This window comes from Osmerus eperlanus, chromosome 25 (assembly GCF_963692335.1).
Source record: "Osmerus eperlanus chromosome 25, fOsmEpe2.1, whole genome shotgun sequence".
Lineage (NCBI taxonomy): Eukaryota > Metazoa > Chordata > Actinopteri > Osmeriformes > Osmeridae > Osmerus > Osmerus eperlanus.
In genome coordinates this window covers 467,331-487,488 of record NC_085042.1, presented here as the reverse complement: position 1 = coordinate 487,488, position 20,158 = coordinate 467,331, and the positions used below count along the sequence as shown (strand labels likewise).

At 45.2% G+C, this 20,158-nt stretch overlaps 8 non-coding genes across 8 annotated transcripts; all 8 read right to left on the bottom strand.

Moving 5' to 3' along the window:
• Positions 1 to 154: 154 nt before the first annotated feature.
• On the bottom strand, positions 155 to 226 carry trnaq-uug (transfer RNA glutamine (anticodon UUG)). Its single transcript has one exon. It is a non-coding gene; the product is annotated as a tRNA-Gln (tRNA).
• Positions 227 to 2,054: 1,828 nt separating this feature from the next.
• Positions 2,055 to 2,126, bottom strand: trnaq-uug (transfer RNA glutamine (anticodon UUG)). The gene has a single exon. It is a non-coding gene; the product is annotated as a tRNA-Gln (tRNA).
• Positions 2,127 to 3,954: 1,828 nt separating this feature from the next.
• trnaq-uug (transfer RNA glutamine (anticodon UUG)) lies at positions 3,955 to 4,026 on the bottom strand. Its single transcript has one exon. It is a non-coding gene; the product is annotated as a tRNA-Gln (tRNA).
• A 1,363-nt stretch (positions 4,027 to 5,389) lies between these two features.
• trnaq-uug (transfer RNA glutamine (anticodon UUG)) lies at positions 5,390 to 5,461 on the bottom strand. The gene has a single exon. It is a non-coding gene; the product is annotated as a tRNA-Gln (tRNA).
• A 1,363-nt stretch (positions 5,462 to 6,824) lies between these two features.
• Positions 6,825 to 6,896, bottom strand: trnaq-uug (transfer RNA glutamine (anticodon UUG)). The gene has a single exon. It is a non-coding gene; the product is annotated as a tRNA-Gln (tRNA).
• A 1,828-nt stretch (positions 6,897 to 8,724) lies between these two features.
• On the bottom strand, positions 8,725 to 8,796 carry trnaq-uug (transfer RNA glutamine (anticodon UUG)). Its single transcript has one exon. It is a non-coding gene; the product is annotated as a tRNA-Gln (tRNA).
• Positions 8,797 to 10,624: 1,828 nt separating this feature from the next.
• Positions 10,625 to 10,696, bottom strand: trnaq-uug (transfer RNA glutamine (anticodon UUG)). The gene has a single exon. It is a non-coding gene; the product is annotated as a tRNA-Gln (tRNA).
• Positions 10,697 to 12,059: 1,363 nt separating this feature from the next.
• On the bottom strand, positions 12,060 to 12,131 carry trnaq-uug (transfer RNA glutamine (anticodon UUG)). Its single transcript has one exon. It is a non-coding gene; the product is annotated as a tRNA-Gln (tRNA).
• Positions 12,132 to 20,158: the final 8,027 nt, after the last annotated feature.

Below are 20,158 nucleotides of genomic sequence, written 5' to 3'. Positions count from 1 at the left end.
ACCGATCTTTAAGGTTTAATATCTACTTAATTATGACATTATTTTCAGATGGACCACCAGGACACTGATAAGAAGAAGGGAATCTAGCTAACGACACCATAAGGCATTGTGGACTTCTCCATTGGCTGTATTTTGAGTCGCGGACTTTGCCTGTAGGTTCCACCGAGATTTGAACTCGGATTACTGGATTCAAAGTCCAGAGTGCTGACCATTACACCATGGAACCCCTACTTGCAGATTATCAAAAGATAATATCGAAAGCGACCATATTTGGACGAGAGGGCAAAGTGGTGGAGGGGCAAAGGGCGGGTCCATGGGCGGGGCTGACTGAGAAGCCACCTCGCTAACAGCCTTTCTGTACTTGCCACTATGCCTCTGGCTAGTAAACCGCTCAAAGTCGCTGCAAACATTGTTAGCTTCCATGGAGAAGACCCCCTTTGTCCAAACGGGCTGTCAATCACTCCAGACTGGACCTGTCAATCAAGCCAGCCACGCCCCCAAATATACCGATCTTTAAGGTTTAATATCTACTTAATTATGAAATTATTTTCAGATGGACCACCAGGACACTGATAAGAAGAAGGGAATCTAGCTAACGACACCATAAGGCATTGTGGACTTCCGCATTGGCTGTATGAACTCGGATTACTGGATTTAAAGTCCAGAGTGCTGACCATTACACCATGGAACCCCTGCTTGCAGATTATCAAAAGATAATATCGAAAGCGACCATATTTGGACGAGAGGGCAAAGTGGTGGAGGGGCAAAGGGCGGGTCCATGGGCGGCGCTGACTGAGAAGCCACCTCGCTAACAGCCTTTCTCTACTTGCCACTATGCCCCTGGCTAGTAAACCGCTCAAAGTCGCTGCAAACATTGTTAGCTTCCATGGAGAAGACCCCCTTTGTCCAAACGGGCTGTCAATCACTCCAGACTGGACCTGTCAATCAAGCCAGCCACGCCCCCAAATATACCGATCTTTAAGGTTTAATATCTACTTAATTATGAAATTATTTTCAGATGGACCACCAGGACACTGATAAGAAGAAGGGAATCTAGCTAACGACACCATAAGGCATTGTGGACTTCCGCATTGGCTGTATGAACTCGGATTACTGGATTCAAAGTCCAGAGTGCTGACCATTACACCATGGAACCCCTACTTGCAGATTATCAAAAGATAATATCGAAAGCGACCATATTTGGACGAGAGGGCAAAGTGGTGGAGGGGCAAAGGGCGGGTCCATAGGCGGGGCTGACTGAGAAGTCACCTCGCTAACAGCCTTTCTCTACTTGCCACTATGCCCCTGGCTAGTAAACCGCTCAAAGTCGCAGCAAACATTGTTAGCTTCCATGGAGAAGACCCCCTTTGTCCAAACGGGCTGTCAATCACTCCAGACTGGACCTGTCAATCAAGCCAGCCACGCCCCCAAATATACCGATCTTTAAGGTTTAATATCTACTTAATTATGAAATTATTTTCAGATGGACCACCAGGACACTGATAAGAAGAAGGGAATCTAGCTAACGACACCATAAGGCATTGTGGACTTCCGCATTGGCTGTATGAACTCGGATTACTGGATTCAAAGTCCAGAGTGCTGACCATTACACCATGGAACCCCTACTTGCAGATTATCAAAAGATAATATCGAAAGCGACCATATTTGGACGAGAGGGCAAAGTGGTGGAGGGGCAAAGGGCGGGTCCATGGGCGGGGCTGCCTGAGAAGTCACCTCGCTAACAGCCTTTCTCTACTTGCCACTATGCCCCTGGCTAGTAAACCGCTCAAAGTCGCAGCAAACATTGTTAGCTTCCATGGAGAAGACCCCCTTTGTCCAAACGGGCTGTCAATCACTCCAGACTGGACCTGTCAATCAAGCCAGCCACGCCCCCAAATATACCGATCTTTAAGGTTTAATATCTATTTAATTATGACATTATTTTCAGATGGACCACCAGGACACTGATAAGAAGAAGGGAATCTAGCTAACGACACCATAAGGCATTGTGGACTTCTCCATTGGCTGTATTTTGAGTCGCGGACTTTGCCTGTAGGTTCCACCGAGATTTGAACTCGGATTACTGGATTCAAAGTCCAGAGTGCTGACCATTACACCATGGAACCCCTACTTGCAGATTATCAAAAGATAATATCGAAAGCGACCATATTTGGACGAGAGGGCAAAGTGGTGGAGGGGCAAAGGGCGGGTCCATGGGCGGGGCTGACTGAGAAGCCACCTCGCTAACAGCCTTTCTCTACTTGCCACTATGCCTCTGGCTAGTAAACCGCTCAAAGTCGCTGCAAACATTGTTAGCTTCCATGGAGAAGACCCCCTTTGTCCAAACGGGCTGTCAATCACTCCAGACTGGACCTGTCAATCAAGCCAGCCACGCCCCCAAATATACCGATCTTTAAGGTTTAATATCTACTTAATTATGAAATTATTTTCAGATGGACCACCAGGACACTGATAAGAAGAAGGGAATCTAGCTAACGACACCATAAGGCATTGTGGACTTCCGCATTGGCTGTATGAACTCGGATTACTGGATTTAAAGTCCAGAGTGCTGACCATTACACCATGGAACCCCTGCTTGCAGATTATCAAAAGATAATATCGAAAGCGACCATATTTGGACGAGAGGGCAAAGTGGTGGAGGGGCAAAGGGCGGGTCCATGGGCGGCGCTGACTGAGAAGCCACCTCGCTAACAGCCTTTCTCTACTTGCCACTATGCCCCTGGCTAGTAAACCGCTCAAAGTCGCTGCAAACATTGTTAGCTTCCATGGAGAAGACCCCCTTTGTCCAAACGGGCTGTCAATCACTCCAGACTGGACCTGTCAATCAAGCCAGCCACGCCCCCAAATATACCGATCTTTAAGGTTTAATATCTACTTAATTATGAAATTATTTTCAGATGGACCACCAGGACACTGATAAGAAGAAGGGAATCTAGCTAACGACACCATAAGGCATTGTGGACTTCCGCATTGGCTGTATGAACTCGGATTACTGGATTCAAAGTCCAGAGTGCTGACCATTACACCATGGAACCCCTACTTGCAGATTATCAAAAGATAATATCGAAAGCGACCATATTTGGACGAGAGGGCAAAGTGGTGGAGGGGCAAAGGGCGGGTCCATGGGCGGGGCTGACTGAGAAGTCACCTCGCTAACAGCCTTTCTCTACTTGCCACTATGCCCCTGGCTAGTAAACCGCTCAAAGTCGCTGCAAACATCGTTAGCTTCCATGGAGAAGACCCCCTTTGTCCAAACGGGCTGTAAAACACTCCAGACTGGACCTGTCAATCAAGCCAGCCACGCCCCCAAATATACCGATCTTTAAGGTTTAATATCTACTTAATTATGAAATTATTTTCAGATGGACCACCAGGACACTGATAAGAAGAAGGGAATCTAGCTAACGACACCATAAGGCATTGTGGACTTCCGCATTGGCTGTATGAACTCGGATTACTGGATTCAAAGTCCAGAGTGCTGACCATTACACCATGGAACCCCTACTTGCAGATTATCAAAAGATAATATCGAAAGCGACCATATTTGGACGAGAGGGCAAAGTGGTGGAGGGGCAAAGGGCGGGTCCATGGGCGGGGCTGCCTGAGAAGTCACCTCGCTAACAGCCTTTCTCTACTTGCCACTATGCCCCTGGCTAGTAAACCGCTCAAAGTCGCAGCAAACATTGTTAGCTTCCATGGAGAAGACCCCCTTTGTCCAAACGGGCTGTCAATCACTCCAGACTGGACCTGTCAATCAAGCCAGCCACGCCCCCAAATATACCGATCTTTAAGGTTTAATATCTATTTAATTATGACATTATATTCAGATGGACCACCAGGACACTGATAAGAAGAAGGGAATATAGCTAACGACACCATAAGGCATTGTGGACTTCTCCATTGGCTGTATTTTGAGTCGCGGACTTTGCCTGTAGGTTCCACCGAGATTTGAACTCGGATTACTGGATTCAAAGTCCAGAGTGCTGACCATTACACCATGGAACCCCTACTTGCAGATTATCAAAAGATAATATCGAAAGCGACCATATTTGGACGAGAGGGCAAAGTGGTGGAGGGGCAAAGGGCGGGTCCATGGGCGGGGCTGACTGAGAAGCCACCTCGCTAACAGCCTTTCTCTACTTGCCACTATGCCTCTGGCTAGTAAACCGCTCAAAGTCGCTGCAAACATTGTTAGCTTCCATGGAGAAGACCCCCTTTGTCCAAACGGGCTGTCAATCACTCCAGACTGGACCTGTCAATCAAGCCAGCCACGCCCCCAAATATACCGATCTTTAAGGTTTAATATCTACTTAATTATGAAATTATTTTCAGATGGACCACCAGGACACTGATAAGAAGAAGGGAATCTAGCTAACGACACCATAAGGCATTGTGGACTTCCGCATTGGCTGTATGAACTCGGATTACTGGATTTAAAGTCCAGAGTGCTGACCATTACACCATGGAACCCCTGCTTGCAGATTATCAAAAGATAATATCGAAAGCGACCATATTTGGACGAGAGGGCAAAGTGGTGGAGGGGCAAAGGGCGGGTCCATGGGCGGCGCTGACTGAGAAGCCACCTCGCTAACAGCCTTTCTCTACTTGCCACTATGCCCCTGGCTAGTAAACCGCTCAAAGTCGCTGCAAACATTGTTAGCTTCCATGGAGAAGACCCCCTTTGTCCAAACGGGCTGTCAATCACTCCAGACTGGACCTGTCAATCAAGCCAGCCACGCCCCCAAATATACCGATCTTTAAGGTTTAATATCTACTTAATTATGAAATTATTTTCAGATGGACCACCAGGACACTGATAAGAAGAAGGGAATCTAGCTAACGACACCATAAGGCATTGTGGACTTCCGCATTGGCTGTATGAACTCGGATTACTGGATTCAAAGTCCAGAGTGCTGACCATTACACCATGGAACCCCTACTTGCAGATTATCAAAAGATAATATCGAAAGCGACCATATTTGGACGAGAGGGCAAAGTGGTGGAGGGGCAAAGGGCGGGTCCATGGGCGGGGCTGACTGAGAAGCCACCTCGCTAACAGCCTTTCTCTACTTGCCACTATGCCCCTGGCTAGTAAACCGCTCAAAGTCGCTGCAAACATTGTTAGCTTCCATGGAGAAGACCCCCTTTGTCCAAACGGGCTGTCAATCACTCCAGACTGGACCTGTCAATCAAGCCAGCCACGCCCCCAAATATACAGATCTTTAAGGTTTAATATCTATTTAATTATGACATTATTTTCAGATGGACCACCAGGACACTGATAAGAAGAAGGGAATCTAGCTAACGACACCATAAGGCATTGTGGACTTCTCCATTGGCTGTATTTTGAGTCGCGGACTTTGCCTGTAGGTTCCACCGAGATTTGAACTCGGATTACTGGATTCAAAGTCCAGAGTGCTGACCATTACACCATGGAACCCCTACTTGCAGATTATCAAAAGATAATATCGAAAGCGACCATATTTGGACGAGAGGGCAAAGTGGTGGAGGGGCAAAGGGCGGGTCCATGGGCGGGGCTGACTGAGAAGCCACCTCGCTAACAGCCTTTCTCTACTTGCCACTATGCCCCTGGCTAGTAAACCGCTCAAAGTCGCAGCAAACATTGTTAGCTTCCATGGAGAAGACCCCCTTTGTCCAAACGGGCTGTCAATCACTCCAGACTGGACCTGTCAATCAAGCCAGCCACGCCCCCAAATATACCGATCTTTAAGGTTTAATATCTACTTAATTATGAAATTATTTTCAGATGGACCACCAGGACACTGATAAGAAGAAGGGAATCTAGCTAACGACACCATAAGGCATTGTGGACTTCCGCATTGGCTGTATGAACTCGGATTACTGGATTTAAAGTCCAGAGTGCTGACCATTACACCATGGAACCCCTGCTTGCAGATTATCAAAAGATAATATCGAAAGCGACCATATTTGGACGAGAGGGCAAAGTGGTGGAGGGGCAAAGGGCGGGTCCATGGGCGGCGCTGACTGAGAAGCCACCTCGCTAACAGCCTTTCTCTACTTGCCACTATGCCCCTGGCTAGTAAACCGCTCAAAGTCGCTGCAAACATTGTTAGCTTCCATGGAGAAGACCCCCTTTGTCCAAACGGGCTGTCAATCACTCCAGACTGGACCTGTCAATCAAGCCAGCCACGCCCCCAAATATACCGATCTTTAAGGTTTAATATCTACTTAATTATGAAATTATTTTCAGATGGACCACCAGGACACTGATAAGAAGAAGGGAATCTAGCTAACGACACCATAAGGCATTGTGGACTTCCGCATTGGCTGTATGAACTCGGATTACTGGATTCAAAGTCCAGAGTGCTGACCATTACACCATGGAACCCCTACTTGCAGATTATCAAAAGATAATATCGAAAGCGACCATATTTGGACGAGAGGGCAAAGTGGTGGAGGGGCAAAGGGCGGGTCCATGGGCGGGGCTGACTGAGAAGTCACCTCGCTAACAGCCTTTCTCTACTTGCCACTATGCCCCTGGCTAGTAAACCGCTCAAAGTCGCTGCAAACATCGTTAGCTTCCATGGAGAAGACCCCCTTTGTCCAAACGGGCTGTAAAACACTCCAGACTGGACCTGTCAATCAAGCCAGCCACGCCCCCAAATATACCGATCTTTAAGGTTTAATATCTACTTAATTATGACATTATTTTCAGATGGACCACCAGGACACTGATAAGAAGAAGGGAATCTAGCTAACGACACCATAAGGCATTGTGGACTTCTCCATTGGCTGTATTTTGAGTCGCGGACTTTGCCTGTAGGTTCCACCGAGATTTGAACTCGGATTACTGGATTCAAAGTCCAGAGTGCTGACCATTACACCATGGAACCCCTACTTGCAGATTATCAAAAGATAATATCGAAAGCGACCATATTTGGACGAGAGGGCAAAGTGGTGGAGGGGCAAAGGGCGGGTCCATGGGCGGGGCTGACTGAGAAGCCACCTCGCTAACAGCCTTTCTGTACTTGCCACTATGCCTCTGGCTAGTAAACCGCTCAAAGTCGCTGCAAACATTGTTAGCTTCCATGGAGAAGACCCCCTTTGTCCAAACGGGCTGTCAATCACTCCAGACTGGACCTGTCAATCAAGCCAGCCACGCCCCCAAATATACCGATCTTTAAGGTTTAATATCTACTTAATTATGAAATTATTTTCAGATGGACCACCAGGACACTGATAAGAAGAAGGGAATCTAGCTAACGACACCATAAGGCATTGTGGACTTCCGCATTGGCTGTATGAACTCGGATTACTGGATTTAAAGTCCAGAGTGCTGACCATTACACCATGGAACCCCTGCTTGCAGATTATCAAAAGATAATATCGAAAGCGACCATATTTGGACGAGAGGGCAAAGTGGTGGAGGGGCAAAGGGCGGGTCCATGGGCGGCGCTGACTGAGAAGCCACCTCGCTAACAGCCTTTCTCTACTTGCCACTATGCCCCTGGCTAGTAAACCGCTCAAAGTCGCTGCAAACATTGTTAGCTTCCATGGAGAAGACCCCCTTTGTCCAAACGGGCTGTCAATCACTCCAGACTGGACCTGTCAATCAAGCCAGCCACGCCCCCAAATATACCGATCTTTAAGGTTTAATATCTACTTAATTATGAAATTATTTTCAGATGGACCACCAGGACACTGATAAGAAGAAGGGAATCTAGCTAACGACACCATAAGGCATTGTGGACTTCCGCATTGGCTGTATGAACTCGGATTACTGGATTCAAAGTCCAGAGTGCTGACCATTACACCATGGAACCCCTACTTGCAGATTATCAAAAGATAATATCGAAAGCGACCATATTTGGACGAGAGGGCAAAGTGGTGGAGGGGCAAAGGGCGGGTCCATAGGCGGGGCTGACTGAGAAGTCACCTCGCTAACAGCCTTTCTCTACTTGCCACTATGCCCCTGGCTAGTAAACCGCTCAAAGTCGCAGCAAACATTGTTAGCTTCCATGGAGAAGACCCCCTTTGTCCAAACGGGCTGTCAATCACTCCAGACTGGACCTGTCAATCAAGCCAGCCACGCCCCCAAATATACCGATCTTTAAGGTTTAATATCTACTTAATTATGAAATTATTTTCAGATGGACCACCAGGACACTGATAAGAAGAAGGGAATCTAGCTAACGACACCATAAGGCATTGTGGACTTCCGCATTGGCTGTATGAACTCGGATTACTGGATTCAAAGTCCAGAGTGCTGACCATTACACCATGGAACCCCTACTTGCAGATTATCAAAAGATAATATCGAAAGCGACCATATTTGGACGAGAGGGCAAAGTGGTGGAGGGGCAAAGGGCGGGTCCATGGGCGGGGCTGCCTGAGAAGTCACCTCGCTAACAGCCTTTCTCTACTTGCCACTATGCCCCTGGCTAGTAAACCGCTCAAAGTCGCAGCAAACATTGTTAGCTTCCATGGAGAAGACCCCCTTTGTCCAAACGGGCTGTCAATCACTCCAGACTGGACCTGTCAATCAAGCCAGCCACGCCCCCAAATATACCGATCTTTAAGGTTTAATATCTATTTAATTATGACATTATTTTCAGATGGACCACCAGGACACTGATAAGAAGAAGGGAATCTAGCTAACGACACCATAAGGCATTGTGGACTTCTCCATTGGCTGTATTTTGAGTCGCGGACTTTGCCTGTAGGTTCCACCGAGATTTGAACTCGGATTACTGGATTCAAAGTCCAGAGTGCTGACCATTACACCATGGAACCCCTACTTGCAGATTATCAAAAGATAATATCGAAAGCGACCATATTTGGACGAGAGGGCAAAGTGGTGGAGGGGCAAAGGGCGGGTCCATGGGCGGGGCTGACTGAGAAGCCACCTCGCTAACAGCCTTTCTCTACTTGCCACTATGCCTCTGGCTAGTAAACCGCTCAAAGTCGCTGCAAACATTGTTAGCTTCCATGGAGAAGACCCCCTTTGTCCAAACGGGCTGTCAATCACTCCAGACTGGACCTGTCAATCAAGCCAGCCACGCCCCCAAATATACCGATCTTTAAGGTTTAATATCTACTTAATTATGAAATTATTTTCAGATGGACCACCAGGACACTGATAAGAAGAAGGGAATCTAGCTAACGACACCATAAGGCATTGTGGACTTCCGCATTGGCTGTATGAACTCGGATTACTGGATTTAAAGTCCAGAGTGCTGACCATTACACCATGGAACCCCTGCTTGCAGATTATCAAAAGATAATATCGAAAGCGACCATATTTGGACGAGAGGGCAAAGTGGTGGAGGGGCAAAGGGCGGGTCCATGGGCGGCGCTGACTGAGAAGCCACCTCGCTAACAGCCTTTCTCTACTTGCCACTATGCCCCTGGCTAGTAAACCGCTCAAAGTCGCTGCAAACATTGTTAGCTTCCATGGAGAAGACCCCCTTTGTCCAAACGGGCTGTCAATCACTCCAGACTGGACCTGTCAATCAAGCCAGCCACGCCCCCAAATATACCGATCTTTAAGGTTTAATATCTACTTAATTATGACATTATTTTCAGATGGACCACCAGGACACTGATAAGAAGAAGGGAATCTAGCTAACGACACCATAAGGCATTGTGGACTTCCGCATTGGCTGTATGAACTCGGATTACTGGATTCAAAGTCCAGAGTGCTGACCATTACACGATGGAACCCCTACTTGCAGATTATCAAAAGATAATATCGAAAGCGACCATATTTGGACGAGAGGGCAAAGTGGTGGAGGGGCAAATGGCGGGTCCATGGGCGGGGCTGACTGAGAAGCCACCTCTCTAACAGCCTTTCTCTACTTGCCACTATGCCCCTGGCTAGTAAACCGCTCAAAGTCGCTGCAAACATTGTTAGCTTCCATGGAGAAGACCCCCTTTGTCCAAACGGGCTGTCAATCACTCCAGACTGGACCTGTCAATCAAGCCAGCCACGCCCCCAAATATACCGATCTTTAAGGTTTAATATCTACTTAATTATGACATTATTTTCAGATGGACCACCAGGACACTGATAAGAAGAAGGGAATCTAGCTAACGACACCATAAGGCATTGTGGACTTCCGCATTGGCTGTATGAACTCGGATTACTGGATTCAAAGTCCAGAGTGCTGACCATTACACCATGGAACCCCTACTTGCAGATTATCAAAAGATAATATCGAAAGCGACCATATTTGGACGAGAGGGCAAAGTGGTGGAGGGGCAAAGGGCGGGTCCATGGGCGGGGCTGACTGAGAAGTCACCTCGCTAACAGCCTTTCTCTACTTGCCACTATGCCCCTGGCTAGTAAACCGCTCAAAGTCGCTGCAAACATTGTTAGCTTCCATGGAGAAGACCCCCTTTGTCCAAACGGGCTGTCAATCACTCCAGACTGGACCTGTCAATCAAGCCAGCCACGCCCCCAAATATACCGATCTTTAAGGTTTAATATCTACTTAATTATGACATTATTTTCAGATGGACCACCAGGACACTGATAAGAAGAAGGGAATCTAGCTAACGACACCATAAGGCATTGTGGACTTCTCCATTGGCTGTATTTTGAGTCGCGGACTTTGCCTGTAGGTTCCACCGAGATTTGAACTCGGATTACTGGATTCAAAGTCCAGAGTGCTGACCATTACACCATGGAACCCCTACTTGCAGATTATCAAAAGATAATATCGAAAGCGACCATATTTGGACGAGAGGGCAAAGTGGTGGAGGGGCAAAGGGCGGGTCCATGGGCGGGGCTGCCTGAGAAGTCACCTCGCTAACAGCCTTTCTCTACTTGCCACTATGCCCCTGGCTAGTAAACCGCTCAAAGTCGCAGCAAACATTGTTAGCTTCCATGGAGAAGACCCCCTTTGTCCAAACGGGCTGTCAATCACTCCAGACTGGACCTGTCAATCAAGCCAGCCACGCCCCCAAATATACCGATTTTTAAGGTTTAATATCTACTTAATTATGAAATTATTTTCAGATGGACCACCAGGACACTGATAAGAAGAAGGGAATCTAGCTAACGACACCATAAGGCATTGTGGACTTCCGCATTGGCTGTATGAACTCGGATTACTGGATTTAAAGTCCAGAGTGCTGACCATTACACCATGGAACCCCTGCTTGCAGATTATCAAAAGATAATATCGAAAGCGACCATATTTGGACGAGAGGGCAAAGTGGTGGAGGGGCAAAGGGCGGGTCCATGGGCGGCGCTGACTGAGAAGCCACCTCGCTAACAGCCTTTCTCTACTTGCCACTATGCCCCTGGCTAGTAAACCGCTCAAAGTCGCTGCAAACATTGTTAGCTTCCATGGAGAAGACCCCCTTTGTCCAAACGGGCTGTCAATCACTCCAGACTGGACCTGTCAATCAAGCCAGCCACGCCCCCAAATATACCGATCTTTAAGGTTTAATATCTACTTAATTATGAAATTATTTTCAGATGGACCACCAGGACACTGATAAGAAGAAGGGAATCTAGCTAACGACACCATAAGGCATTGTGGACTTCCGCATTGGCTGTATGAACTCGGATTACTGGATTCAAAGTCCAGAGTGCTGACCATTACACCATGGAACCCCTACTTGCAGATTATCAAAAGATAATATCGAAAGCGACCATATTTGGACGAGAGGGCAAAGTGGTGGAGGGGCAAAGGGCGGGTCCATGGGCGGGGCTGACTGAGAAGCCACCTCGCTAACAGCCTTTCTCTACTTGCCACTATGCCCCTGGCTAGTAAACCGCTCAAAGTCGCTGCAAACATTGTTAGCTTCCATGGAGAAGACCCCCTTTGTCCAAACGGGCTGTCAATCACTCCAGACTGGACCTGTCAATCAAGCCAGCCACGCCCCCAAATATACAGATCTTTAAGGTTTAATATCTATTTAATTATGACATTATTTTCAGATGGACCACCAGGACACTGATAAGAAGAAGGGAATCTAGCTAACGACACCATAAGGCATTGTGGACTTCTCCATTGGCTGTATTTTGAGTCGCGGACTTTGCCTGTAGGTTCCACCGAGATTTGAACTCGGATTACTGGATTCAAAGTCCAGAGTGCTGACCATTACACCATGGAACCCCTACTTGCAGATTATCAAAAGATAATATCGAAAGCGACCATATTTGGACGAGAGGGCAAAGTGGTGGAGGGGCAAAGGGCGGGTCCATGGGCGGGGCTGCCTGAGAAGTCACCTCGCTAACAGCCTTTCTCTACTTGCCACTATGCCCCTGGCTAGTAAACCGCTCAAAGTCGCAGCAAACATTGTTAGCTTCCATGGAGAAGACCCCCTTTGTCCAAACGGGCTGTCAATCACTCCAGACTGGACCTGTCAATCAAGCCAGCCACGCCCCCAAATATACCGATCTTTAAGGTTTAATATCTACTTAATTATGACATTATTTTCAGATGGACCACCAGGACACTGAAAAGAAGAAGGGAATCTAGCTAACGACACCATAAGGCATTGTGGACTTCTCCATTGGCTGTATTTTGAGTCGCGGACTTTGCCTGTAGGTTCTGTAGCGGGGTTTGCTCGTTTAAGATTAGCAATACTTAATTTATAATAAAGTATGTAGTTCTTGGGGGCACCACCTCTTATTTGTTAAAGGGACAGAGGAAACCTTATTGAATAATATTGAATAATAGCCTTCGTAATAATCAGTCTAATCTTAAGTAGTGGATTCTATGAAAGTAGAGCAGATCAGATAACGTGAGGGATAACGCGAGTATTATAAACAATGATTTATTTAAGGAAATGTAATTATAATGAACAAATACCAGAGAAGTTATAGGTTAGTTGAAAGTGAGTTGAGTTGAACTGCATACGGTAGGTCCTAAACTATGATGAGGGTTGGTACAAGATGGTAGGTTGAGAGCGCGTGGGGAGGGGGGAAGGGAGAGAGAGAGAGAGATAGGCTTCTGGAGAACAATGGGAGAGTATGTTAACTAATCCTAACGAAAGTTAGGTTAAATCATTTGCAAACTAAAATCAAACGTAACAAATTAAATCACAATATGCCAATGTTCACAAGTAAGAAATGTAGCAATATCGCAGTTACTGTTTGAAGAAGAAGAGTCAAGGTTCCGTTCGTCGTTGTCAAACGGTTAGAGCAAAGGAATCTTTCGTTCAAGTTCCTAGTGGTCCAGTGAGTTGCTGATTGAGAAGGATAGGTCAGATGTGTCGCGAACACTTCCGGTGAATCCTTGCGAAAAAGCCCGGATTGCTTGTGCGTCAAGGTTTTATAATCCTTGAGAAAGGGGGTATCCTTTTGGAGGTGAACTCTTTGATTGGTCAGTTACTCCCACCTGGGCGTCCATCCTGAGATTGACGTATGGGTGTGAAGTGGTTGATAACTTTTCAGAGTTCAGCTATTTCAAATGTCCATGTATTGCTTATACTTCGAAATATAACAATACAACATTAATAAATGGTTTAGTTTGTAGATTAGAATCATTTTGATATCAAGATTGACTGATTTATCATAACAGGGAAGGAAGTTACATTAAAACATCAAATTATGTCAACACAGCATTAAAGGGAAAGCATACATTATAACACATCAACTACTGTCATTGAAATAGTGTCCATGAGCCATGTAGTCCTTGAGAATATGTTTGTAAATCCAGAAAAGTTAGTTCTTCCTTAAAATCCTTTGTCTCCATACTGTAAGGCCATTTTGGTCTACTTTCTGACCCCATGCTGGGCCAGAAGCTTTGAAGCTCCTGCTCTGGAGATAAGGACAAAGGAGGAAAACCCCCTTTCTCCTTGTCGGGGGTAGGGGAAAGGTGTGATGGTACGTGGTTTGTCTGTTGGCTCTGCTACATATCCCCCTGCTGGCAACGTCCGATGACTCGACGTCATTGGGCTGTTGGCACGTAAGAAGAGCAGAGAAAAGACAAACACGACACTACAACAGCATTTCTACTGTAAACATTGGCATGAGTGGACACTAAACAATGTAGGAATCAATGGGCGCTAACTTGGGTCCTATTACTAAGTTTCTTAGAATGAAAGGAAAGAAAAGAGAGAGAAGTGGAAGTGGGTGCCTTGACTTCCTGGAGTCATGGTCTTATTTGTCAGGGGCCAGGGAAGGTGGCTTATGCAGCGGTAGCTCTAAGGCATTCCTTTTGACAGTACCTCAAAGTAAATCATGTTGGGTTTCTGGTAACAGATTTAAGAAATAAAAATATTGGTAGATTGGTGGAGCCATATTCGTCTTGTGACGGTGTTTGCCTATTATTTTGGTTTAAAGGAGGTTTTTTTTTTTTTGTGACTTTGAGACACTTTGGTCAAGGCACCTGTTGTGCACCTGTTTCATCAGCAGTTTGACAGGGTCAGGTTGCTGGTATAAGGCCAGGCCTCTGTGCCTGGCCTGTTGTCCGCGAGTAGCGGTGTTTTCTTCCGGGGGTTGTGCCACCTTGTCACAGTTGGGGTGCTTCTTCTGGGATGCTTGTCGGCCATGGTAGGTTTTCCTACTTTCTGCACTCTCATCCAGTTGGCATCATGTGACTTCTTTTGGACCTGTGATGCTTCTCGTCGCAGGTGGGTTTCTGATGGCACCCGACGGTCATGGCGTTGTGCTGATTCTTTTTTAACCTTGTGTCTCGATGGGTGAGTGGCGTAGCTCTGGGGCGGTCTGGAGCGGCCATCTAGCCCATGGATCGGGTCCTCTTCTGAGAGATGTGGATCAGACGTAGGATGTCCCCCCCTTCCACTGTGAAGACTGTGTTCTGGACTTCAGGGTGAGGCAGTGGATAGGGCTTCTTGACGTGGGTCCACATCTTGTTTCGTTTGAAGTCAATGAGGGGTTCCAGTCTGTTGAGTAGATCGTGTCCAATCAGCAGTTTTTCGGTCTCAAGCGGTGAGACATGGATGGGGTGGATTAGGGACATTTCTCCAAATGTTAGCTTCAAGTACAGTGTCTCTGTGACTGGAGCTTTGTTTTGGCTGAAGCTTGTGATGTTGAATTCACTATCTTCACTTTTAATCCATCTTCTGTTTGATCTGGCTATTTCTTTTAGCTGAGCGGCCAAGGTGGGTGCAATCAGGCAGATTTCTGCACCCGTGTCCAGCAATCCTTCGCAGGGCACTTCATCTTCAAGTGTGATGGGGACATAGCTTCGGTTAGCTCTTCCTTTTCTGGAAAGCTCACCCAGAAATGTGTGTAACTGTGGGGCTTGTTTGTGTGTTGTTGTTTCTGGAGGTTGTCTTCTCCTGGGTTTGTGGTGGTCTTGGGTCATCTTTCCTTTTTCCCATCCAATGGGGAGCCCTTGAGGTGTGTTTTCCGTGTTGGGGCCTTCTAGTCATGCTGGGTCTGACGGATCCTTTTTGTTTGCTTCATCCAATTTTCTTAGTATGTCACTAAGGTTTTTCTTCATGATTTCTATGTTCTCTTCACATTTTTCTTTTTGTTGATACTCTTGGGGTTTGTTTGTTTTGTTATAGTTGTGCTGGTGTCGTCCAGGGTTGTTGTGTTCGTTTTGGTACGGTGTGGGTCTTGTTGAGTGGTTACTTGCGTGATAGGAGTGTTGTTTGTATCCATAGTTGTTGTCGGGTTGTCTATTGTAATTGTTTTGATATTGTTCGGGTCTTGTTGAGTGGTCTCGTGCATTATAGGAGGGTTGCTTGTAGGCGGGTCTGGGTTCGTAGGGTCTCTGGAGTTCTCGTCCTTCTAGTTGTAGGTGTGAGTCTGATTCCACCACATGGACATTTGAGTCTGGAGCTCGGTTGTTGTTCGCCCATGATTTATATGCCATGTCTCTCAGCTGCAGAGCCGTCATGGTTTCCTGGTTCGCGAAGGTCGTCATGAAGGGTTTTATGGATTGGGAGAGGTTGTCGATGAACACTGACTTGAACATGGGAGTTTCTTCTCCTCCGGGTTGGTTTTCTGTTGCAAAATAGGCTTTCTGGAACCGCTCATAGAATGTCTTTGGGTTTTCGTTGGCCTTTTGTTTTGTGTGCAGGGCGGTAGTGCAGCAGGAGCTTTTACTTTCTGAGTGCCAAGCCTTGAGGGTCCGGCAAGCCATGTCATAGCTGTGGCGTTCTCCAGCTGGTTGCCTGTCAAGCAGGGCTCTGATTGAGCTGGAAGAGGTGCTCTTCAACAGGTACAGCTTGTCTGCGTCTGTAGCTCTAGGTAGGCGATCGAGATTAAAGTTCAGTTGTTCCAGATACATCTCAATGCTTTGAGTGGGATTGTCTGGATCAAACTTTTCTATGTTCCTGCTCATTTTCAATAGCAGATTTAGTGACACTGCTGGTGGCAGGTCATGCATTTCCCATGCATTTTGTGGATAGGCTGAACGTGAGGGTTCATCATCGTTATCCCATCTGTTTGGGGCTGTGGTCTGAGCGTGTCGTTCAGGTTGGGATTGTAGTTCAATTTTCTGGTCCCGTTTCCTGCTCAGCTGTTCCGCATATTCTGGTCTCCTTCTTCCGTCAGTGTTTGGATCATCTATGGGCTGGATTGTGGCGGTCGCTTTGTACAGCTTTTGAAGGGTAGATAGTTGTTCAGTTCTTGCTTCAAGTAACTCGTCCCTCATCGTCCCCCGATCAGCTGTGGCGTGCGCGAGATCTTGGTACAGGAGTTGGATTTTTGTGTGGAGAGCGTGGCATTCTTCTTTTAAGTGGTCGTAGTCTGCTATTTTTCCATTAGTTTCATCCAATACCTTCTCTGTGTTTTTCAGTAGTGATGCTGAGTCCTTGTTGCTTTTCTGAACCCCCTGCATTTCTTCTTTCAGTTCTTCCAGTTCCTCAGCTAGGCCGCTGGCTTCCTGTTGCAGTGTCTCCCGTAATTCTTGTTCCTTTTCCTTAGCCATGAGGGCATCCCTGAGGGTACTTTCTTGTTGCGTTAGCTGTGTCTTAGCTCTTTCCAGTTCTTCCGCTAGGCCGCTGGCTTCCTGTTCCAGTCGTTCTTGTTCTCTTTCTTTCGCTTCAAGGGCATCTTTGAGGGTTATTTCCTGTTGTATTAGCTGTGTTTCCTGTTCCGTTAGCTGTGCTTTAGCTCTATCTAGTTCAACAGCCAGGTCGCTGGTTTCCTGTTCCAATCGTTTCCTGTGCTCTTGTTCTCTTTGTGCCGCCTTGAGAGCATCCTCTCGATCCTGGAGAGCCTGTGTCCATTGTGTGTTGACTTTTGTTATTGATAACCTGAGTAGTGCAGCATAGTTGAGACCGAGGCTGGATAGGCATTTGACAATTTGGGATTTGCTCAATATTTGGCCTACATTTTCTATGACCACTTCTTGAGTTTTCCTGGTGATCATATCGAAATTTAGATCGGTCAGCGTTTCCACATATCTTGGGTTTTCTTTCTTGGATAGGTGGACAATCAGTTTCTCAGCTTTCGTGAGGTGAGACATGTTTGGTTCGGCTACTGGAAGTTATTAACACAATGCTATTGTGATAATGTTGATAGGCACTTTAGTTTTGTAGTGGTTCTCTTTTTGGTAACAATATATATATACTTTTGTTTTTTTTGTTTTTTTTTTGTTTACCAACTTAATATTAAAATTAAAATCAGAAGTTAATATTCAAAGATTAACAATCAAAAACTGAGATTAATATTCAGAAATTAAAATCAATATTAAAGTCACCATCCAGGATCAAAGATTCAGAAAATAAATAAAATTGTTTACCAAATTAATATTAAAGTTAAAATCAGAAGTTAATATTCAAAGATTAACAATCAAAAACTGAGATTAATATTCAGAAATTAAATTTAACATTAAAGTCACCACCCAGGATCAAATATTCAAAAAAAAAATATTTATTCCTTTAGGCCTATAATAAATCTTAATTTCAGTAATGTTGTTATATTATCTATAAACGATTAGAGAATTTAGATTGAGTAGCTGTTGATTTGTTTTAGCCTAAACTGGACTGAGAAAGTACAATGTATTTAAATACTATAGCACATTAAGTTAGCCGGTTTAGCTTGTAGAATCAAACAGATAATGAACTAAATTGTTGCTGCATCTATAATGTAGCTTTAATTTGGGCAAGGGTTTTACATTCACCTCGAATTGAATGCAAAACAGTGAAGCTTCTTTTCGAAAAGCTAGTTTATCAATTTCGGAATTGTTTAACAATATTGTGGCAGTACAGGCTGCGTTGTTCGGCTACTTCCAAACAAAAGTCCTTTTGGACTGATCGCAGATAGAGTGGGCAAACTAAAAATAATACACTTTACGTTTAATTATTATTTAGCGATTGTTGTTAAAGTTGTATATTGATGAGGGGTAAATAGGATTACAGTTCAGTATGGTCAACAGCGCCGATATTCTGACAACTTCCACTTTTAAGTGCGCGGAATGAAAATCAAATTACAGGTCTTTGTTCACGAAAGGTAACTATTTCCGGTTAAGCAACAATAAAGGTCCTTAAATAAGCAGCTTCTCCTGTCTCAATAATTATTTTACTGTTACTTTACTGATTCTAGAGGTTGAGTGTTTACATTAATGTTGAATTACATGCAAAACAAAGTGAAGCTTTTTCCGAAAAGCTAGGTTAATCAATTTACCAATTGTTTAACAAGGTAGAAGCATATAGCTTAAAGTAGAGAACTGCGTAGTCTCCTTCAAAATCAAAGTCCTTTTGGACTGATCAATGTCTGTTATCTACCTCTAACTAGACAATGGCAACTTATCAGTTGCTTGGTTGATTTACTCAACCCAAATGGCCAACACTACTATAATACACCTTTCCGAAGCGTGTATGGTACCAAAATAGTAGTGTTGTGACTCTATAAAAAGGTTCTTATGCCTTCATTTAGAAGCGCTGCCTTTGTAGTTTCACAAGATGAAATGAGACGGGTCGCAGTGTCACTGCGCACGCGCGTACCTCCGCTCAAGTCTAGCTTTTCCGAAGCTAGTTAGTTACACACAAACAGCCAATTGTTCACGACAATGACAATTCAATGAGTACACAGCACAATATTCAAACAGTGTTTAAAACCGTAGCTATCTGGGGGAATAGTTAAATACAACGGAGCGTTAATTTAACCAAAAGGGTGGGAGGGAGGGTTTCAGACGGAAAATGTATCTCCGTTATAGATCGCTCATTTCAATCTGTTTCAAAGCCTCTCACGGGGCTCCAATATGTAGCGGGGTTTGCTCGTTTAAGATTAGCAATACTTAATTTATAATAAAGTATGTAGTTCTTGGGGGCACCACCTCTTATTTGTTAAAGGGACAGAGGAAACCTTATTGAATAATATTGAATAATAGCCTTCGTAATAATCAGTCTAATCTTAAGTAGTGGATTCTATGAAAGTAGAGCAGATCAGATAACGTGAGGGATAACGCGAGTATTATAAACAATGATTTATTTAAGGAAATGTAATTATAATGAACAAATACCAGAGAAGTTATAGGTTAGTTGAAAGTGAGTTGAGTTGAACTGCATACGGTAGGTCCTAAACTATGATGAGGGTTGGTACAAGATGGTAGGTTGAGAGCGCGTGGGGAGGGGGGAAGGGAGAGAGAGAGAGAGATAGGCTTCTGGAGAACAATGGGAGAGTATGTTAACTAATCCTAACGAAAGTTAGGTTAAATCATTTGCAAACTAAAATCAAACGTAACAAATTAAATCACAATATTCCAATGTTCACAAGTAAGAAATGTAGCAATATCGCAGTTACTGTTGTCAGTTTGAAGAAGAAGAGTCAAGGTTCCGTTCGTCGTTGTCAAACGGTTAGAGCAAAGGAATCTTTCGTTCAAGTTCCTAGTGGTCCAGTGAGTTGCTGATTGAGAAGGATAGGTCAGATGTGTCGCGAACACTTCCGGTGAATCCTTGCGAAAAAGCCCGGATTGCTTGTGCGTCAAGGTTTTATAATCCTTGAGAAAGGGGGTATCCTTTTGGAGGTGAACTCTTTGATTGGTCAGTTACTCCCACCTGGGCGTCCATCCTGAGATTGACGTATGGGTGTGAAGTGGTTGATAACTTTTCAGAGTTCAGCTATTTCAAATGTCCATGTATTGCTTATACTTCGAAATATAACAATACAACATTAATAAATGGTTTAGTTTGTAGATTAGAATCATTTTGATATCAAGATTGACTGATTTATCATAACAGGGAAGGAAGTTACATTAAAACATCAAATTATGTC